The 23007-nt window shown below is 33.7% G+C and overlaps 1 pseudogene; it reads right to left on the bottom strand.

The window, feature by feature from the left end:
* Positions 1-8543: 8543 nt before the first annotated feature.
* The window catches only part of LOC116129701, a 43977-nt pseudogene continuing 29513 nt past the window's right edge, over positions 8544-23007 (bottom strand).

Genomic DNA, 23007 nt, shown 5'->3' with positions numbered 1-23007 from the left:
TTTTGCCTCTTTGCTGGTTCTCATACTGTTTTCATATTGTAAATATACTTCTACAAGGCACTCTCTTACCTCTCCTAGTCGATTGGCATATGCTTCGTCTTCTAAATTTTTAGTTAATGTGTCTAAACCATTTTCTAAACGTACTAATTTAATTCTATGATCAAATATAGCAACTAAACAATAAAGAAAAAGAATGGGTTTCCAATATTTTTTAAATTTTAATTTCATTGCTTGTATTGGTCCTGCTAAAATTTCATTGTTTTTTTTTTTTCTAAATAAATCTGAAATTTTTATAATTGTATGTATTACCAATGGACTAGTAGGATAATACACACCAGAAAGTTGTAAAGTAGATTGGTAAAAAAATTTAAGAAAAACATGAGTTTTTTTCTTCTACCAAATAATGATGACCTCTATTATTTGCTACAAAATAACTAATTAAATTTGCATAAGGTAAACATGAATGAAGCATTAAATAAGTACTATTTCATCTAACATGCATGTCTAATGCAAAAGTTTTAGGATACATATTTGATTTTATACAAGCATCTTGAAATTCAGCATTTCTTTTATTACTACTAGTAATCGAAGCCAAAGAATCCATAATTTTATCAATATTATTTCTAATTTTGTTCATACCACTTTTCACAATTAGATTAATAACGTGACATGCACAGCGTTGGTGAAAAAACTTCAAATTGTCATAAAAAGAAAAATTAATTTAAAAAAAATCTATAGCTCTACTATTAGCACTTGCATTATCTAAAGTTAAACTTATCACTTTATGAACAACATCATAATCTTTTAAAACTTCAACAATTTTATTATAAATTTGTTGACTACTATGGTCCACATCCATTAATCTAAATCCCAATAAAGATTTATTTATTTTACATTCGTTATCAAAATAATGACTAGTCACAGAAATATAATATTGTTTAGCTCTACCACTCCAAATATTGGCAGTTAGAACCACATTAACTGACAACTATATATTTTATTTTTTAATTCTAATTTCATTTTCCCAAACAATTTTATTAAATCATTTATAGTTGCAGTTTTAGAATAACTTTTAAATCTTGGAAAAAATGAATTTTTAATAAATCTTTCAAAATATTTATCTTCAACCATATTAATAGGTTGATCAGTTGCAACAATATATAATAACACCAAATTCTTTATTCCCATTACCATCTCTTCATGAAACTTAATGGCAACACTTATTTTCTCTGTTTTACACAATTCACCAATCAAAGTGTTGCAAGTGATCACATTAGGCCTACAACCAACAACAATCATTTTCTTAAACAATTCCATTGGTTCCATAATCTTTCTCTGTACACACAGACCATTAATCAAACAAGTAAATGTCTTGGTATTTAGGCTAAAACCCAACTTCATAATCGCCCCAAAAACCGCATAAACATCAGAAACCCTTTCAATAGTACAGAAGCAATTCATCAAAATATTCAAAGATATAAAATCTGGGGACAACCTAGTTGAATTCAACAGCTTGTAAAGCGAAAACACTTCATAATAATGCTTCTTCTTAGCTAGTGCACTAAACAAAGTAGTGAATGATGAAATTGGAGAAATGGGTTTCATATTAATCATGTAATAAAAAAAGTAAAAAGATTAATTCAGAGTAAAGCTACCTGATCGACAATTTTCTTTGAGGAATTTAGCAAGTGAGGATCGTTCCAGGGGTTTTTCCAAAGAATACAAAACTTCATTTTTGGAGCTTAAAGACGTGAGATTGTGTACGTGAGCTAACAAAAATAAAACATTAACTTTTAGAGATGGGTTTTGAGAGATTGAAGACGAACGAAATATGGATCTCAAAGCCATGTATGAAGAGTGTTTTTTGAGGTTGTGTAACTGCATGTTTGTTGCAAAATGCAAATGCATTAAACTGATTAAAGAGAAATGTTTTGACAAATTTCATAAACAACTTTCATGATTTTGAAAACTGTTCACTTAGCATCCTGAAGGTTAAAAATGTAAATCCACCTTATGCCTTCAGGTGCTTTTCGGTTTGAGTTTTGAGCTGGTTTTCTACTGAATCCAAAATTATCCAGTTGATCAAACAAAATGCAATCCATCAATTGGAATTTTTTTTACCTTTTTTATTTATAAATTATAAGATTTCTATAAATATTCTATTGAAGTTTGGATTTAATTTAGAATGATATTAAAAAAATATTTTCCTTATAGTCTTATGACTTCACATGCTAGTACTGGTATTAAACGTATTGTTATGAATGAAAACTTTTCTTTTATGTGGCATAGGAGATTAGGATACATCTCCATTGATAGGATTAAAAGGTTGGTAAATGTTGGAGTTCTTGAAACTCTTGACTTTACTGACTTTGATACTTTTGTAGACTGCATTAAGGGAAAGCAGACTAACAAATCCAAGAAGGGTGCTAGGAAGAGTTCTGAACTTTTAGATATCATACACACATGTATTTGTTGCCCTGACGTGAGCTCCAGTGGTCAGAAATACTTCATCGCCTTTATTGATGATCACTCATGATATATGTATCTCTATTTGCTTTATTACAAGGATGAAGCGTTGGATGCTTTCAAAATATATAAAGTAGAAGTAGAGAAACAATGTGGAAAAAAATTAAGATCGTGGGATCTGATAGAGGTGGTGAATATTATGGTAGATACACTGGTACAGGACAAACACTTGGTCTATTTGCTAAATTTCTTCAAGAGCAAGGTATTGCGGCTCAATACACCTTGCTTGGCACACCATCTCAGAATGGTGTAGTAGAACGGAGAAACAGAATATTAATGGATATGGTACGGAGTATGCTGAGTAACTCCAAACTTCCTCATTCTTTGTAGATTGAAGTTTTCAAAACTATAGCGTATATATTAAACCGAGTTCCAACTAAGGCAGTTCCCAAAACGTCATTCGAGTTATGGAAAGGTTGGAAACCAAGTTTAAGTCATTTACGCGTCTAGGGTTGCTCAGTTGAAGTTAGAGTTTATCATCCACAAGAACGAAAGTTAGATCCTAGGACTATTAGTGCATATTTTATTGGATATGCGGAAAAATCCAAGGAAGATAAGTTTTATTGTCCGAACCATTCCAGTAGAATTGTTGAATCAAGAAATGCCAAATTTTTGTAAAATGACGTGATTAGTGGGAGTGATCAAATCAAAGACTTAGTCCTTGAGAAAATTTATGTTTAAGCTAATGCTCCTACATCAATTAAAAGATTGGTTGTTCATCCAAACAGGGTGAACAATGAGGAACCAATCAATCAAAGTCCACGTTCTGATGAGATTGTTTTAGAAGATCATTTTGAACAACCTCCGCTACAGGAGGAACAACCAGTTGTGCAACAGTCTCAACAAGAGACTGTTGATACAACATTAAGGAGATCTACTAGAACAAAGAAATCAACAATTCCTACTTATTATGTAGTGTATATGCAAGAGTTTGACTGTGACATAGGTGTTGAGGATGACCTAGAGACGTTTTTACAAGTTATGGACAATAATAAATCTCAGTTGTGGTATAATGCCAAGATTGACGAGATGAATTTTATGACGAATAATAAAGTTGGGACCTTGTTGAGTTGCCTACTGGAAAAAAACCTATTGGTTGTAAATGGGTATTTAAAACCAAAAGGGATTCATTAGGCAACATTGAGAGATACAGAGCTAGGCTTGTTGCCAAGGTTCACTCGAAGGGAAAGGATAGATTATAAAGAAATGATTTCTTCAGTTTCTAAAAAGGATTCCTTCCGCATCATAATGGCATTAGTTGCCCATTTCGATTTAGATTTACATCAAATGGATGTGAAAACAGCTTTCCTCTTTCCTCAATGGATCTTTGGAGGAAGAGGTTTATATGAAGCAACCTGATGGTTTATTTCAAGTGATGGTGCACATTTGTTTTGCAAGCTTAAGAAGTCCATTTATAGACTTCAACAAGCCTCCCGACAGTGGTATTTAAGATTTCACAATGTTATCTCTTCATTTGATTTTGTAGAGAATGTCATGGACTAGTCTATATATCACAAGGTCAGTGGGAGTATAATCATCTTTCTTGTGTTATATGTAGATGATATTCTACTTGCAACCAATGATTTGGGTTTGCTGCATGAGGTGAAACAATTTCTCTCTCAACAATTTAGTATGAAGGATAGAGGTCAGGCGTCTTTTGTTATTGGCATTAAGATTCATAGGGATAGGTCTCAACATGTTTTGGGACTATCTCAGGAAACCTATATTAATAAAATGCTTGAGAGATTTAGGATGAAGGATTATTCACCCAGTGTTGAAACATTGTTAAGGGTGACAGGTTCAATTTGAACCAATGTCCTACACTTGAGATTGAAAAGGAACAAATGAAAACTATTCCTTATTCTTCAGCTGTTAGAAGCCTAGTGTATTGTAACACCCATCATGCAGGTACATGATTTAATTTATGTTTTTATAGCCCTTAGTTAATTTTTGTTAAAGTGATTTTAAGAGAATATGAAGAAAATGCCTTAAACTTGCATTAAGGGTAAAATAGTCTTTTCACTCAAAATTAGTTGAAAAATTGGGGAGTGAAAAGAGATAGAATTTCATAGAGAATGCATTAAAAATAAGGGCATTATGGTAATTGATTAAGGGACATAGATGGAATTTTCAAGAAAGAGTAAGGGCAAAATGGGAAAGTGTGTTTATAAACTAAAGTGTTAAGTGTTTGAAACCCTTATTTTCTTCATTGCACCGCCACACTCCTCCCCCATTTTCTCTCAAATTTTCATTCAATCCTCCAAGGATTTTGAGGGCTTTTGAGTGGTTGTTCATAGGGTTTTGATTTTAGGCTTCAAGAGGTAAGGATTCTTGCTCTTTATCTATGTTTTATTTGTGTAAAAGTTGAGTTCTTATGGAGTTTATGCTTAGGGTGAAGAGAAGATTTAAATCCAACAAGAGTAGAGAGCTTAGTAGAGACTACTCAAGTATAAGGTAAGTAAATTCCACTCAAAATCCAACTCAACTTAAAGTTTAAGAAAATCAAGTGAGTAGAGATTTCTTTTAAATTTGCATATGTTATGATTATTGAGAAATTGAGATGAGATGGATGATTAGTTATGCTTGTTGTTGGATATACTTGAATATGAGGAGTGTATGTGATGGTTTGATGATGGGTTGAAATTGGAAGAATTGGAGAAACTTTTGAGAGTGTTTTTGCCGTGTAGGCATGGTGATGTTACAAGAGAGTTTTTCTCTCAATTTGGATGGTTTAAGAAACAAATAGAATGATAATTACATTAGGGTTTGTTTATGCACAAATATTGTTTGATGAAATGCCTAAGAGAAGTATGAGTTGAGTAGAAACCTTAATTTTATGCAACATTGCATATGTGCATTTCATAAGTGCATTTAAGTAAGAAATTTTAAGCATGAGCCATCCATATGCATATAATTGTGTATGTGTAGAAACTTAAGAAAGAATAAAGAATAAAGAATAAAGAATAAAGAATGAAGAATAAAGAATAAAACACTCTAAGAATAAAGAGAAAGGAAGAATAAGCATTAAAGAATTAAAGAGTGTTAAAGAAGAGAAAAGAATAGGTTGTTGTGATGGGGAGCCGTGAGTGTTAAGAAGAAATTCCCACATACACGCCACCTTAATTGAGTGGCATAAGAAGAAGAAGAATTGTACGGCCCGTAAGAGTGTATGTGGATGAGGGTTGTACCAAGAAGAATTCCTACATGCACGTCACCTTAATTGAGTGGCCTAAGAAGAAAGAAGAATTTGTGCGGTCCCCAAGAGTGCATGTAGATGAGGACTGTACTCACTCACACGGCCAAGGTTTCGAATCCATACATCAACCGAGTCTGATCGGCAAAGAATAAGAAAAGAATAAGAAAAGAAAGAATAAGAAAGAATGAGAAAGCTTGAACAAGCAAAGAAAAGAAAAGAAAAGAAACAAGAAGGAAAAGAGAAGCTTGGGCAAGCAAGACAAGAAGAGAAAAGAAAAGCATAGAAAGAAAAAGAAAAGAATAGAGAAGAAAAGAATAGAAAAGAAATGAAAAGAAATAGTAAGAAGAAATAAAATGCATTTTTATGCATTATTGCATATGCATTTCATTTATGCATGTTCCCATGAATTTTATTATGGTTAGAAAGAATAGAAGAGTAGCAAGAAGAGCAAGAATAGAAAGAATAAGAAAGAAAGAACAGAAGGAAAGAAAGAAACAGAGAGAATTAGAAAGAAAGAAAAGAACAGTGAGAATTAGAAACAGAGAAAGAAAGAAGAAGAGAATTAAGTAAGGCAAGAATCAAAGAAGAAGAAAAGTTAAGGGATTTACTTACTAAGCATTTTTATGCTCACCCCATTGTTTTTCCATGTTTTTGCAGGGAAATAGGTGAGCAGCGATCGAAAGGATGTCGACAAGCAGAGAGAATTGGCATTATTGTCCACCGTTGCTAAGTTTTTGTACTTGTTATTTTGATATATGTAAAGAATTATATTTTGTATGTAAAGAAAAATTTGAGCCCAACTATTTTCATATTCTAATTATGTATGTTTTCATAGTATATGTTATAAAATATACTATTAGAAAGAAGTTATTACACGTATGCTCAAGTCTGTACTAGACCTGACATTGCTTTTGCAGTTGGCATGTTAGGAAGATATCAAAGTGATCTAGGTTTGGATCATTGGAGAGCTGCAAAAAAGGTCATGAGGTATCTTCAAAGAACTAAAGGTTTCATGCTTACTTATAGACGATCCGACATTTTAGAAGTCGTCGGATATTCAGGCTTAGACTGCTATGTTGATTCTCGGAAATCAACATCCGGATATGTTTTTATGCTAGCCGGAGGTGCTATATCTTGGAGAAGTGGCAAACAATCTCTGGTTGCCACGTTTACCATGGGAGCTAAGTTTGTTTCCTGTTTTGAGGCCACTACACAGGGTATTTGGTTGAGAAGTTTCATTTCTGGGCTTGGAGTTGTTGAGTCTATCTCTAGGCCAATAAGGTTGTATGGTGACAATTCAGCTGCTATATTCTTTGCTAAGAATAATAAGAGTCGAAGTCGAAGTAAACACATCAACATTAAGTACTTAGCAATAAGGGAGCACGTTAAAGCCAAAGAAGTGCTCATTGAACACATACATATCGAGTAGATGATTGCTGATCCTCTAACAAAAGGCATGGCACCAAAGACGTTCAAGGATCATGTAGTTCAAATGGGACTACGTCTTGCTTTGTCACCATGAGAGGTAATACTTCCATTCTCTGAAACTTTGTAATTTAGTTTGTTTTCTCTTTTAAGTTATATACATTTTGGTTGGAGACAAACAAACATTCTGGAGGACTTGGAACTAACATTTGAGGTTTGTTCATAAAGTAATATTTGACATTTAAGCGTTTATTTAGAAAGAGAAAATTTGCATAGTAATACATGTAAGGTAATACTTGTTTAAAAGGGACTTACCGCTATGATTCATGTAATTTTTATTTTTCTGATTAAACATACATAATATACAACTCCTATGTTGTGGATTATATAATAAAAGTTTGGACCAATTGGGAGAATGTTAGAATTTTAATTATATTAGAATTCTTTAATTGGATTAGTCCTACACTTTTAATATAAAGTAAATGGGTAACTGCTGAGCAGTTACATGTAATTGTTTCTCCTGAGCAGTTGTCTTTGATGAAAAGACAACTGCATTTATAATGGGAGAGTTTACAGGTCCCCATTTTGATGCAATTAATTCATTTGGAAGTGATGCTATGGTTGGAGGTTTGTAAATTACTCCCGTAATATTTCATGAGTATTTAACATGTTTATAATTGATTATATTATGAACTTTTATATAAATGTTGGAATATAAATGTTTTACATTTGGTATTAGAGCATTTATTTGAATCTCTACCTAGCATAGCATGAAATTGTTTGTTGCAAATTTAGAAAATATTGCATAAAATTGGGATTTTTATAATTAAAACCTGTACTGTAAATCAAGCATAACTTTTATTATAAATAGAATCTGTTTTCGATTTTGGTGTCATTGGAATCCTTGTTGAAAAAGCTTTCCAACGATATATTATTTGCCAAAAACGGAGTTACGGTTGCAAAGTTATACTAGTTTAAAATTTCGGTTAAAATTATCATTTGGGTGTTTTCGGTAGCCATTTACGACACCGATTTGGGACGAAAATGTCATTTGGGGTGCCACTGACATAGGTCATACATCCACATTCAAGTTTCCCCTCTAAAACGTCAAAAAAATGGCTAAAACCAGGCTATTCAAAACTACAGAAAACGGGTTTAAAAGTTGCAGAAACTGGGTAAAGAAGACCTAGTCAAACCGAATCAACAGGTCAAATCGACCCGATCAAGGATAAAACGTATCAAACTAACCCGATCAAAGTCAAAGGTCAACATGGGTCATAATTGTGTTTACAGAAACATATTAAGGCAAAACCTTATGTTTTTCATAAGAAATAGAAGTTTCTCAATTACTGTGCTATTCTAGTTAACATGTAACATATAACCCCAGGAACAAACCTCACTTCTTAAGGAACATTTCTCTGAACTCATTATTTGACTTCACCTTCTCATCTAACAATTCCACGGATTTTGGATTTGTCGAGGGCACACCAAGTGGTCTGACATTCCTTGGCATTGCAAATGTGTTCCTCCCCTTCAGCTGAATGTTATCACTACATTTATTAGCAGCATAGTGTTGCGCTCTAGACTCCCCGAAAGTCTGATTACTACTTTGTGCTGCCATTTAACCTAAAGGAGTAAGAAAATAAAATGTAGAAGTGAGAAACACAAACATGCAAACATCTATAGACTGCATTGCACACACACACACACACACAAGTAACAACGAAGATAAAACCTAATTCCACTTAGACTATCATGTTCTCCAGAGGCCCCATGACCAGCATAATCCTTTCTCTTTTGCTTCGGATTTGATCTTGCAATGCTTATCTTCTTCCCAACAAACATTTCTTTGTTCTTTCCTACAGCTGCAGTAAGGTGTGCATCATCGGCAAAATCCACATATGCTAGGCCCTTCAAAAATCGACCAGAGGATATTATAAATTAGTATGCAATGGTTCCAAACATAGGGCAAGCTGGAATATGGGTCAATCTGTATGGGACTATGGTTGAGTCTCCTAAGCATATCACTTGCCATCAAAATTAAAAAACATGCTCTTAGATAGTTAGATAGTTAGACTCTTTATACTTAGAAAATTAAGCAATTTTACCATAATTATGGAATTCAACCCTTCTGCGGGTTTATTTGAGACTGCATAATCATTTTTGGAAAGGACATTCATCTTAAAACCAAAAGCGTAAGAACTAAATGATTGATTGACAACATGGAAGGAAGAAATCAAATTGAAGTTTCAGTGAGCACTTTTGAGAAATTTGATCAAAGAGAATACACTACATTTAGCAGTTTCAATCTCCCTGAAGCATCAGCCATGTTGATCTCCTAGTCTCATTAAAATTAGTTTCTTAGGGCTAATTTATGTGGTACAGTCCACATTATGCATACATATGTTGAAGTTTAAAGGTCAAGCAATGTTAAATAAGGATTTGACTGTAAGACTTATGTGCACATGGAAGGTCCAATGGATAGCTTCCCCTTTTTCATTTGAAGCATAAAGCACAAAGAACATTGACAAATAATGAATGAGAGAAACAGAGCCATACCCTTGACTTTCCGGTGAACTTGTCCTGTAGAATTCAAACAGATTCAACCTCACCAACATCGCTAAAGAATTTTCTCAAATCTTCAGAAGTTGCCTGAAAAAAAAAATTAAAACCATCAGAATTATCTCTCTGTATTTGCCTATCCAGCATTAAAAAGGAATAAAAAGCAATCTCTCTCTGAAGTGCGAGAGAATCTCTACTTGGCCTGAAGTTAAGGTTTGATAAAAATGTAGCACACTTGTCAGTGTATCCTTTGGCTCTTCCAGTGGCGGAGTCTTTGATGTGCTGGTCATTTGGATGCTCTTCAAACTTGGGTTTTGCTTCTACTTGTTTTCTTCAGCTAAGTTTTGTGCTCGTCCCTTTTCTTTCCTATGCACTTTGTTTGGGTTTTGGGCAGTATTTTTCTGCCGCTTAGTTGGAGACTGTTCGTCAGTCATGTTCGAATATGTTTTTCTCTTTCCATTAACACTTTTCTTATGTGAATTCTCTTTCTGATCTATTAGTTCAGGAACAGATTTGACTTCCTGCTGTAACCTAAATAATTGCAGCTCTTCCAAGCGGGGTGTAACCTGAGAAAGAGAACAAAGACAAGCATCTTTACGCATTGAGTTAAAATAGCAAGGATTGCATACATTCAATAAATACTAAGCAGATGTATCATAATTCAGTGACATCTTTAACAATGTTACGTAACAACTTGACTTAAAAGCTTAAATTGATAGTTAAGCATCCAACAACCATACTTAAAATTTAACACAATCTCGTGCGCTGAACACCCACAATCACAACCATAAATATAACATAAATACAAATACAAATTTATAATCTAAATAAGAGCCTATTTGATATAAATTTTAAATAGTGTTTTATTTTCGAAAACAAGGACTATAAGGAATTTTATGAAAATACGTTTTTATTAAAATAAGTTGAAATGTTTTCAAAACAATGTTTTTGCATATAATCGTAAAAGTTAGTGTAAAATTAGAAAACAAGAAAAATATCATTTCTCGGTCTTTATATAGTTTTTAACTTCAAAAACAATTTTTGAATACCGAATATATTTTCAAATATTTAAAATATTGAGATAAAACTTTTAAATTTTTTAATTGTAACTTAGTTTTTCAAAATTATCTTTGAATCACAAACCAAACAATGGCCCAAATCTCATAGAGAGATTTAAACACAAGACTGTGTGGACCACCTTGCTACAATACTCTATTAAGTTATCACTTAAACTAAAAATTTAAACAGATAGGCAATGATCCACCAGTAGTATTTAAGCTCTGACAAAAGAGAAGCAAAGAGTTCATAATACGTACAGAGGCACATAAACACAACTCATTTACAAGCACATCATTTGAGGTCATCAAAGACAACTGCTAACGTGGCACATTTTAGTCAAACACATATTGTTACTAGATAAGGTGGACATCGCAACCAGCTAAAATATCATTAGTTAAACACTTCAATTGTTTTTTAAATAAATCTATACATACTAATTCTCAATAGCAATGCAAATGCATCATACACATTAGACTGAAAAAAGAAATACATGATTAATTGGCACTTAAAACAAATAAATTAAAACTGCAGCAGGAATGTGTACCTTCTGTGCAGCGTGGTCAAAATCTTCAAGTGTCCCGTATTCCCCCTCAAAATGCAACCAGTTGTGGCATATGTCCTGAATAACTTTGTTTTTTAGGAAAAGAATATATCAACAAATCCAAAAGGCAGTACATATCAATAGAAGAAAGTCACCCTGGAGTTGTGGACCCAAAATAATATTTCCAATATCATAAAATCAAGAAGCAAGAATTGTCAGTAACTTTAGATGATGTAGTGAGATCATCAATGAGATCATATAATATGAACGGGGGCGGGAGCAGGAGCAGAGAGTTGGGAAACAATCCGATTAAATATAGTACAGCCAATCAAGATAAGATGAAAATAACAAGGTTAACTTTATCAAACTAAACCCTAAACTGATCATAGAAAAGAGAGAACTTAGATGACTTTAGGATAGGTAATACAAATTATTTACATCAATAAGTTTTATTTAACCTATAGCATATTTTGACATGAAACTCGGAAAGTAAAGCTTGAATTAAGAAACTATTCTTCAAACATATTGGAAAAAATAAGCCAAGTGGAAAAAGGTATCAGCCTATTGTGTTTCAAAAACTACTCTGCTACCTATGGTTTAAATGTGATTGCTTCATATATGCCACAATTTCATCAGAGTATCAGTAACTCTAAAGTTTGAAGTCAAAAAAATAAACGTCATGGATTTTCAACTAGCATGATCCCCAAAGATACTGTCATATATCATTTACGTATGATTTGGAAAAATTATTCAAAATGACATATTAAACCATTGTGATTAGTGCCTGAGTAATAGGTTGACCTATTGCAAGGCTACTCTCTAAAAATATTCTCAGCTGTAGAGCATGATTCTATGTTAAGAGTTCAAAAGATCTCCATAACCCTCCTTGATAAACAACATTTTAACAACCTTGACTTAAGCCATTTGTCTGGTTTCAACTTCTATCAGCAACAAAAAGAGAATAAAGATAGAAATGTTTGCATTGTAGATGACAAATATCAATTGATTAAATAAAGCTGCATCGTATACTACTAAAAGCAACAATTTTCCAAAAAAAAAAAAAATGAGAAGGAAGGAGGAAAAAACCAGTTTAGAAACATTCAAATTCAAATTCTGTCCATAAATCAATCTAGTATAATAGGAAGAAAGTAATGTAAAAGAATTATACCTCTGAAGTTGTCCCACTAAATCTTTTACTGTAGCATCTCCTGTAGATGGACCTAGCTTCATTTAAATGTCCCAATTCAATTTCCATAGCTATATAACCTTGCTAGGCTTCCAACATTGACCCGCTACACAAACAAAAAGCAAGTTATACAGAAAAAATACAAAGATGAATCATAAATCAATCATATTTGAACTATACAGGATAAGAAAGAGAAAAAGATGAATGGGCCAAACCAGATCTTAACCATGCTCTCCCAAAAGCCCGGAGCTGTAGCTTGACATTTTCCCAAATTTAGCTCCAAATGAGCCCAATAAGCGTACAAATGCAGCAAACCATCTGTATTCTTCATCTGTTGAGATAAGTAATCAAACGCCCACTGAAAGGAAGAAACTTCACAGTTAAGTATTCAAGCATATATAATACATCCAATCATACAGGGCCTGCAATTTCGATGGTACACTAAAGAGACATCAGGCTAATTGTTTATAAACACAAATATAGAAAACAGCCATTATACAACAACAATGTACCCATTGAATATGACATGCAAATTTTATAAATTCACATATCCACAAAGATATCTTCCATGCATGGAACTCCAATGCTGAATGAGAATTTTTTTAGTAAAGGACACTATTCCATGACAAAACAATTAACAAAGGTAACAATCTAGCAATTAGCAAAAGCCATCTTGGAGTATCGAGAGATATGCACTGTAACTTCTACAGAAAGTGGTCATAATGGTACTATAACAGCACACTAAATGAAGTAAATAAAAAGACTTTTCTTCAGAATCTAAGGGTAGAAGCACCTGATACACATTCGTAAGAGATCTATGCCTGGACCAATAAAGAGTAGACTAGCTACAAGGTCCACATTTTCTTCATCTACAATTCACCATGAATAGAGCATCTACAAATGTCTTTGAGAAGTTTCAATCTTAACAAGGAAAAATGAACAGTATACATATGCGAACCTGAAACATTTCCCTTATCAATGAAAAATTCAGTGCATCCCCTTCTGCTTCAGGCAAAAGGATTCTTCGTCTCAAACCATCCACTTAAGTGAGGAATAAGTTTAGGTACTGAAACAAAGAGGATCCAATTAACAAAGATCTTCAATGCATAATTACCTCCTTACCTGCAAATTAGAGAAAATATATCTTTACCTCCTCAATGGTCGAAAAAGTGCATAGAAGAGACTTCTCAAAGACCTGAATATGATATAAAAATCTTTTTAAACAAGAGTAAACCTCTATATTTGTAAAAGGAGCATAATGAAATTCCAACACTAAAGTTCGTGAAACTTCATTGTTCTTAAGCCACTTATAAGAATCTCTCATAATTCTTAACAGATGAAGGGTAAGAACTAAAACTTACAGTAGATATCTCTTTCTCAGGTGCACGGCAACGTTCCAAAGCAAGCAAAGATCGAACCCAAAGATCACCAACCCAAGGACAATTTTTCCTAGCCCTGGAATGAACATCCTGCACAATATTTCCTACCTGAAGGAAAAAGAGATGATTAATTGCTAAAATTACAAATACCTGGAACATAAAGAATTGAAAAGAGAAAATATGAGTGACATACCTTCAGGTTTTATCCAAATAGGAGTATAACCAAGCTAGAGATCACTTGATACAGGAAACTAGGTAATAGCACGGTCAGAGAGTTGAACACGGGCTGGATCTCCAGAAGAATGTTCAAACTCAAGTAGATCTGCAAAAATTTAAAATAAAATAATAGCATTGACACTTTAACAAGGGGGGAAAAAAAAAAAGGGAACCTATTGCCACATTGCAAGTTCTTAGACAACCCCCACCCTCAGGAAAAGAAGAGAAGAAGAGAAGATCTAAAGTTTACATAAACTGATTACTTATATTAGAAGCAGGAAAGACCATAAGAAATTGAAATTATAATGAAATTTCAACAGAACTTTGTTGAAACAACTTGACTAAAAGCTTAAGCTGAAAAGGTAAGGGCACAACAATGAATTCAGCTTTGTAACAGGCAACTTCACATGTTAAAACCAAGCCCAAATTCAGACAGAAAGACACCCAAATATAGCAGGAGTAATAGATGGGAGACTCAAATCATGACCTCTACACTTTATATCATATCAAGTTACCATTTAACCTAAATTCTAAAGGTATCAATAAGAACCCAGCATTATCCTTTAGCTGTCTAAACAATATCTGATAGTAAATGCCATATACCGAATTGTTGAAATTTTCGGAGTCAGATATCCTGCCTTGCAATCTGTTCTTCAAAACAACTCGAGCATTATACATCTCCAATGCCTTTGGTACGCTGAGGCAACAGTAGAAGGAATCCATCTAATCACTGATCAATATCTAGAGCGGTCCCCAGTTCACCTCCCAAGACTGTAGGCAAGAAGGTTGACCTTAAGTTAGCAAGGGGAACAGACAACTGACGTGAAATATACTTCGGATGCGCTGAACCTTTTTTCTTTTTCCTGCAAAAGAGCAGTAATTTTCCAAATGTAAATTTTGAAAACAGATACTTTTTCTTGGTACTAGCACTTCATAGGGAAAGAAAGAACAAAATTATATACTACACAGAGATGACAAAAGAAGGAAAAAAAGTTTCTAAAATAAACAGGGCATGCAACTTGAGCCAAGGTTCTAGGAATATAAAGGAAGACCCACAAACAAAAGCATTATTAACCATAATACAAACCAGTAGGATGGAATAGACAAATAATCAAGTAAATTGATAATAGAATGCATCCCCTTCAGGCACATTTTCTAAAAAGTTTTAATATATAATATTATAAATTCTCACTTAATGCTGATCTCATCTTGGTATGGAGAATGCGTGCTCAAATTCACTGTATGCTTCCCATATTTTACTGCCTCAGCAACATGCAAACAGCAGCAATTATAGCACGTCGGGGATTTCTTGCCTTGCAATACCATCAGGTGAAAATTCACGTACAGATGGATCATATTCTTGCATAAATTCAAGCGATCAAACCAAAGTGAGACAGACTGCATCAGAACAAGTTCTAGTCATTCAATTTTACAGAACACTTAGATAAAGGAACTCCAAAGAACGAAATTAATGTTTTTATCCCCTGCTTCCATAATGCAAAATCTGACTGAAAGTAGCCAGAACTTAATTTTCCACAAAGTAGGGAAAAAGATGACAACATGCAATTAAAACTTCCAAAATGTATTGCCACTTAAAAATAGATTAACTACATTAGAGACACTGCTAAGTTCTAGTCTTATAAGATTTGAACTAAAAAGAATATGTATTGAGAAACAGAAACATGCGAAACACTATAATAAATCAAGACTTATCAGGCCTGGATATTTGAGAATATCAATGAATGAAGTTAATCAGTTGCAACATACCATCGTCCAGTAAACTGATCAGCTGAATAGATGAACTTGAGCGGCTACATTATTGTCGTAGTTGAAGTAAGAACATTCCACAATTCCTCATATACAACTTTTGCTTGCTGAATACACCAAAAATAATCCTCAAACCCTTAAGATCTACTACATGTGCAAATCAAACACAACTGCAATGCTGCACCTCCAAAATATGTACTACAACAGAGAGATTACGTATCGTATGTCTGATACAGAAAGCTATCATTCTCAATCCCCATCACCATCCTATCAAATTCGAACAGATAAAAGTGTTTACTGAACCTTTGCTTACCGTAACCCTATAGAGCATTTGGTCGCTGGATGAACTTTTGCAGGATTCTGCTCGCAAAAAATGTTTAATACTCGCTAAAGTTTTATCACGTAAAACAAATTTCGCTTTTGGACGGAAATTGAGGAAGCTCGTTCAACATTCACTAATTTTTCGGCCTTCATTAGTAACTGCTGACTAAGGACATTGTACATTCAGCGTTCACATTTCTCTCCACCATCTTATGAAGGAGTTCAACAAACTTTGGTATCTCATTATTCTGAGGAAACCAAACATAAGCGTAGTAAATGTGACTACTATGGAGCACAACCATTTTCCTCCATATATGACAAAATCATTTGCATTTCTAGTTGTCCATTTTACACAGCCCATGATCAAAATGCTATATGTTACAACGTCTGGCACCAGGTTTCCATGAAGACAAAATTTCTGAAATGGTCCCAAGCAGTTCCCAACCTCTCTGTTTTACATAATCCATCAATGAGGGAATCAAACCTTCAATGCTGACTGAAACTTATTATTTACAAGAGCATTAAACATTTCCAATGCTTCAAAACACATCGTTCTTGCAAAGTCCATTATGAAAATGCTATATGTCCGAGATTAGGAAAAGCACGTTAAGTCGCATTCCCAACTAATTCCTGCATCTTTCACCCTTAGCTAAGAAAAAAGCCAGTTAACAAGGTGTATTAGTAATCACATCAGGCCTAATTCCTTTTGAAATCATCTCCGATAAAGATAAGAGCTTCATTGACTTCTTATTTTCTTGCATACCAATTGATTAAAGTATTGTAGCAAACAACATCAGGCCTATACCCCTTTCTGGTTATGAATCAAACAACTCCCTTGCATCACCGATTCTATTTGCCAAGCAATAACCGTTATAAAATGTTGTACGTATAAATGTTAGGAACACACCTTCTGATCATATGATCAACAATAGTTGTCTAGCCTTCTCACACAATCCAGCCTTACAAAGACCATCAATTATAGTATTAAAGTAACAACATTGGCCTACAATAACACCAAATTCTTTATTCATTAACCATCTCCATGAACTTAATGGCAACACTTAATTTCCCTGTTTCACAACATCCACCAATCAAAGTGTTGCAAGTGATCACATGAGGCCTACAACCAACAGCAATCATTTTCTTAAACAATCCATTGATTCCATAATCTTTCTCTCTACACAGACCTTTAATCAAACAAGTAAATGTCACGGTATCTGGCTAAAACCAACTTCAAAATGGCAAAAACGCATACCATCAGAAACCCTTCCAATACTACAGAAGCAATTGATCAAAATTCAAACGAATTAAATCTGAGACAACCCAGTTAATTCAACAGCTTATATAGCGAAATAACTTCAAATAGCTTTTCTTAGCTAGCACTAAACAAGTGAATGATGAAATTGGAGAAAGGGGTTCGATTAATCATGCAAAAAAAAAGTACAATGCTTCATTCAGAGTAAAGCACCTGATCGACAATTTTCTTCGAGGAATTTAGCAAGTGAGGATCGTTCAAGGGGTTTTTTGAAAGAATCGAACTTCTTTTTGGAGCTGAAGATGTGGGGTTGTGTAAGTGAGCTAACAAAAATAAAACATTAACTTTCGAAGATGGGTTTTGAGAGATTGAAGACGAACGAAATGGGGATCTGAATCTCAAAGCATGTATGAATTGAAGAGTGTTTTTGTGGTCTGTTTTTTCGAAGTAAGGTCATTGCAAAAGGCAAATGCATTAAGAGAAATGTTTTGACAAATTTCACAAACAACCTAAGGTTTTCAAATTGCAAACTTATGTCAAGTATCGATCTTTCCTATTCAAACTACCTATAGATTTCGAAAATTGAAGGTTAAAAATGTAAATCCCCATTCAGGTGTTTTTCGGTTTGAGGTGGTTTCTACTAATCCAAAATTATCCATTGATCAAACAAATAAGGTGGAAAAGTAACTGGCCGGCCCCCGGGGGTTACAAACTTGGCGGCGGGCTAACCCCCGCCAACAAAGGCAGGCCGGGTTAGGCCCCCATTTTGGGAAAATGGTTGGCCCAGCCCCCCGCCAACCCTAACCCGCGGGTTAGGCGCGGTCGGCCGGGTTAGCCCGATTTTTTATTTTTTTTGTTTTTTTTTTTTTTTACTTTTCAAATAATTAATTAACAATTTTATAAATGAATGTGTTTTAATTAACTTTTCAAATACAAAACAATTCAATTAATTTTTTTTTGTTAACATTCAAATATTAATTCAATTTTAATACAATAAAATTGTAATATAAGAAAAATAGACTTATTATTTATCAAAAAATAAAATAAGAAATTACAACAACTATTGCTTCATTAAAAACCTAACCAAGAAAAAACCAATGGGAGAAAAACTTGGTAAAGAAAAAAGAATGCAATAATTGACAATTAATTTACAAATTACATTTACAAAACAATATTTGGGGGGGTTCATAGGACCTCTCTCATTGACAATTATTATTCAATTGATGAAACTTTAGCATAAAAATGAATTATATTTTATACAAGACATGGAAATTTGAGAATAAGTCTTCATAATTTATTTTTTTATATTTACGTACATAAAAATAATAATAACAATGTGTCAAATATTACGAATTTTATACATTTTAAATTTATGATTTAGAAGTATAGTTTATATTATTGTGTAAAATTATTGTAAGAGTTCAATCATAATAGTTTTAAAAAGAACTAAAAAATGGGAGAAACTTGAAAAAAATAATTAATTTTTTAATTTTTTTGGGCCAACCGGTGGTTGGCTTGCCAACCTTAGGGTTTAGGGTTTTGGGCCAACCCACCGGTTGGCTATTGCAAAAAAAAAAAAAGCAACCCGCTAGGTTGGCGGTTGCATATTAGCAACCCGGCCCGCCTATTGGGGTTCGAGTTGAACCCTCTTCATTGGGGCGGGTTAGGGTTGACCGCCAACCGCCCATTGTTCCACCTCTACAAAACAAACCAATTTATATAAGTATTCAATTTTACCTTTTTTTTTTTTATAAATTATAGATTAAATAAATCATGCTATTGAACTTGTGATTTAATTTACAATGATATATAATTTTTTTTTTTTTCTATTTGTTTCTCAACTTTTAATTATACCAAAATCGATATTATTTACTAAGTATGAAAAACTTACTTCTTCCGAAACACATTCATTCTTGCAAAGTCTATCAATGAAAATGCAAGTTAACAAATTGTCAGTTATAATCATTAGGACTAATTCCTTCTAAATTCTCTTGATAAAGATTAAGAACCTCGTTGACTTCTTTATTCTTGCAACACCACTGATTAAAGTATTGCAGAAACAACATTGGTCCATATCCCTTTCTAGTTAAAACTTCTTATTTATAAGATCAGTTTTTATGTTGTTTATTGGAAACTATTATTAGAGGTGCGCTCGAGGCAGAGAAGTTGGATTTGAAGTTCATCAGAGACATACTTCCAAAATAGATGGAATCAATTAGAAGAGAGAAAAAATTTATAGCATAAGACTTTTCTATTCTAATTTTTCAACACATCATTTCTGCGAGAGAATTAATGAAATATGAGACAGAACTTGAACTTTCTCAATGTTTTAGCCCCGATATCGTGACTTATTTGTTTGATTAAAGGTCTGTGTGCAGAGAGAAAGATTATGGAATCAATGGAATTGTATGCAAATGGTTGTGTTGGTTGTAGGGCTAATGTGATCACTTGCACACACTTTGATTGGTGGATTGTGTAAAACAGGGAAAATAAGTGTTGCCATTAAGTTTCATGAGAGATGGTTAAGGGAATAAAGAATTTGGTGTTATTTGTAGGCCAGATGTTGTGCTTAATACTATAATTGATGGTCTTTGTAAGGTGGATTGGTTGAGAAGGCTAGACAATATTGTTGGAATATATGATCAGAGAGGTGTGGTTCCAACATTCTACTTAAACATTTGAAAACGGTTATTGCTGGCCATAGAATCGGTGATGCAAGGGAATTGTTTGATTCTATAACCAGAAAGGGGTAAGGCCTGATGTTGTTTGACAATACTTTAATCAATTGGTATTGTAAGAATAAAGAAGTCAATGAAGCTCTTAGTCTTTATCGAGAGATGATTTCAAAAGGAATTAGGCCTGATGGATTACATATAACACTGTTAACGGCTTTTTTTTATAGCTAAGGTGAAAGATGCACGGAATTCAGTTGGTGAGATGCGACTTACGATGCTTTTTCTAATTCTCGGACATTAGCATTTTCATTAATGGACTTTGCAAGAACGAATGTGTTTTGGAAGCATTGGAAATGTTTAATGCTCTTGTAAATAATAAGTTTGCGTCAGCATTGAAGGTTGAGTTCCTCATTGATGGATATGTAAAACAGAGAGGGTGGAACTGCTTGGGACCTATTCAGAAATTTTGTCTTCATGGAAACCTGTGCCAGACGTTGTACATATACATTTTGATCAAGGGCTGTGTAAAAATGGAAAACTAGAAATGGCAAATGAGTTGTTGTCATATATGGAGGAAATGGTTGTGCTCCAGATGTAGTCACATTTACTAGCTTATGTTTGGTTTCCTCAAGAATAATGAGATACCCAAGTTGTTGAACTCCTTCAAGAGGTGGAGAGAAATGTGAAGCCGACTGAATGTACAATGTCTTAGTCATGCAGTTACTAATGAAGGCCGAAAATTATAGTGAATGTTTGAAGCGCTTCTCAATTTCCGGTCCAAAGCGAAATGATGTTTACGTGATAAAACTTTAGCGAGTATAAACATTTTTTCGGAGCAGAATCCTGCAAAAGTTCATCCAGCTGACCAAATGCTCTATATTGGTTACGCTAAGCAGAAGGTCAGTAAACACTTTTATTGTTCGAATTTGATAGGGATGGTGATGGGGATGATTGAGAATGATAGCTTTCAGTCAGAACTACATAAGTAATCTCTGTTGTAAGTACATATATGGAGGTGGCAGATTGCAGGTTGTGTTTGGATTGCACATGTAGTAGATCTTAAGGGTTTGAGGATTATTTTGGTGTAAATTTCAGTAAGCGAAAGTGTATATGAGGAATTGTGGAATGGTTCTACTTCAACTACGACAATAATGGTAGCAGCTCAAGTTCATCTATCAAGCTGATCAGTTTACTGGACGATGTATATGTGCAAACAATTAACTTCATTCATTGATATTCTCAAATATCTAGGCCTGTAAATCTTGATATTTATAGTGTTTCACATGTTCTTTTTCCATACATTTTTTTAGTTCAACTTTATAGACTAGAAATTAGCAGGTCATTTGGAGTAAATTTGGGAAAAGATCAAGCGTAGCTCGGGGTTTTGGGAGAGCCTGGTTGGCCCTTCATCTTTTTCTCTTTCTTATCCTGTGTAGTTAATATGATTGATCTCGGTATTTTTTCGCATAACTTGCTTTTTGTCTGTGCGGGTCAATGGTGGAAGCCTAGCAAGGTTATATGCTATGGAAATTGAATTGGGACATTTAAATGAAGCTAGGTATCTACAGGAGATGCTACAGTAAAGATTTAGTGGGACAGGTTCAGAGGTATAATTCTTTACATTACTTGCTTTCAATTATTCTAGATTGATTTTGGACAGGATTTGAATTTGAAAGTTTTTAAACTGGTTTTTCTTTCCTTCTCATTTTTTTTTTTTTTTGGGGAAAATTGTTGCTTTTAGTAGTATAAGATGCAGCTTTATTAATCAATTGATAGTCATTGCAATGCAAACATTTCTATCTTTATCTTCTTTTTGTTGCTGATGGAAGTGAGAACCAGACAAATGGCTTAAGTCAAGGTTGTTAAAATGTTGTTTATCAAAGGGGCAATTTATGGAGATCTTTTGAACTCTTAACATAGAATCAGCTCTGCAGCTGAGAATATTTTTAGAGAGTGGCCTTGCAATAGGTCAACCTGTTACTCAGTCACCAGAATCACAATGGTTTAAAATGTCATTTTGAATATTTTTCCAATCATACGAAATGATATAGACAGTATCGTGGGGATCATGCTAGTTGAAAATCCATGACGTTTTTTTTTTTTTTTTTTTTTTGACTTCAAACTTAGAGTTACTGATACTCTGATGAAATGTGGCATATATGAAGCAATCACATTTAAGCAAGGTAGCAGAGTAGTTTTGAAACACAATAGGCTGATATCTTCCACTTAGGCTTATTTTTCCAATATGTTCGAAGAAATTCAAGCTTTACTTTCGAGTGTTCATGAAATAGCGTATAGGTTAAATAAAACTTATGATTGTGATAATTTATATGACCTATCAAAGTCATTCAGTTCTCTCTTTCTATGATCATTTAGGTGTGTTTGATAAAGTTAACCTTGTTATTTTCATCTTATCTTGATTGGCGTACTATTTCGGATTGTTTTCACACTCTTGCTCCGCTCTGCTCCTGCTCTGCTCCCCCCCATTCATATTATATGATCTCATCGATGCTCCAGTATCATCTAAAGTTACTGACAATTCTTGCTTCTTGATTTTATGATATTGAAAATATTGTTTTGGGTCCAAACTCCAGGTGGACTTTCTTCAATTGTTAGTCCTTGGATTTGTTGATATATTCTTTTCCTAAAAAACAGAGTTATTCAGGACATATGCCACAACGGTTGCTTGAGGGGGAATACGGGACACTTGAAGATTTTGACACAGCTGCACAAAGGTACACATTCTGCTCATTTTAATTATTTGTTTTTAAGTGCCAATTAATCAGTATTTCTTTTTTAGTTAATGTGTATGATGCATTTGCATTGCTATTGAGAATAGTATGTATAGATTTATAAAAAACAATTGAAGTGTTTAACTAGATATTTTAGTGGTTGCGAT

This window comes from Pistacia vera, unplaced genomic scaffold (assembly GCF_008641045.1).
Source record: "Pistacia vera cultivar Batoury unplaced genomic scaffold, PisVer_v2 Contig213, whole genome shotgun sequence".
Taxonomy (NCBI): Eukaryota; Viridiplantae; Streptophyta; class Magnoliopsida; order Sapindales; family Anacardiaceae; genus Pistacia; species Pistacia vera.
Note: the sequence above shows the minus strand (reverse complement) of the source record. Positions and strands in the feature narration are given on the sequence as shown.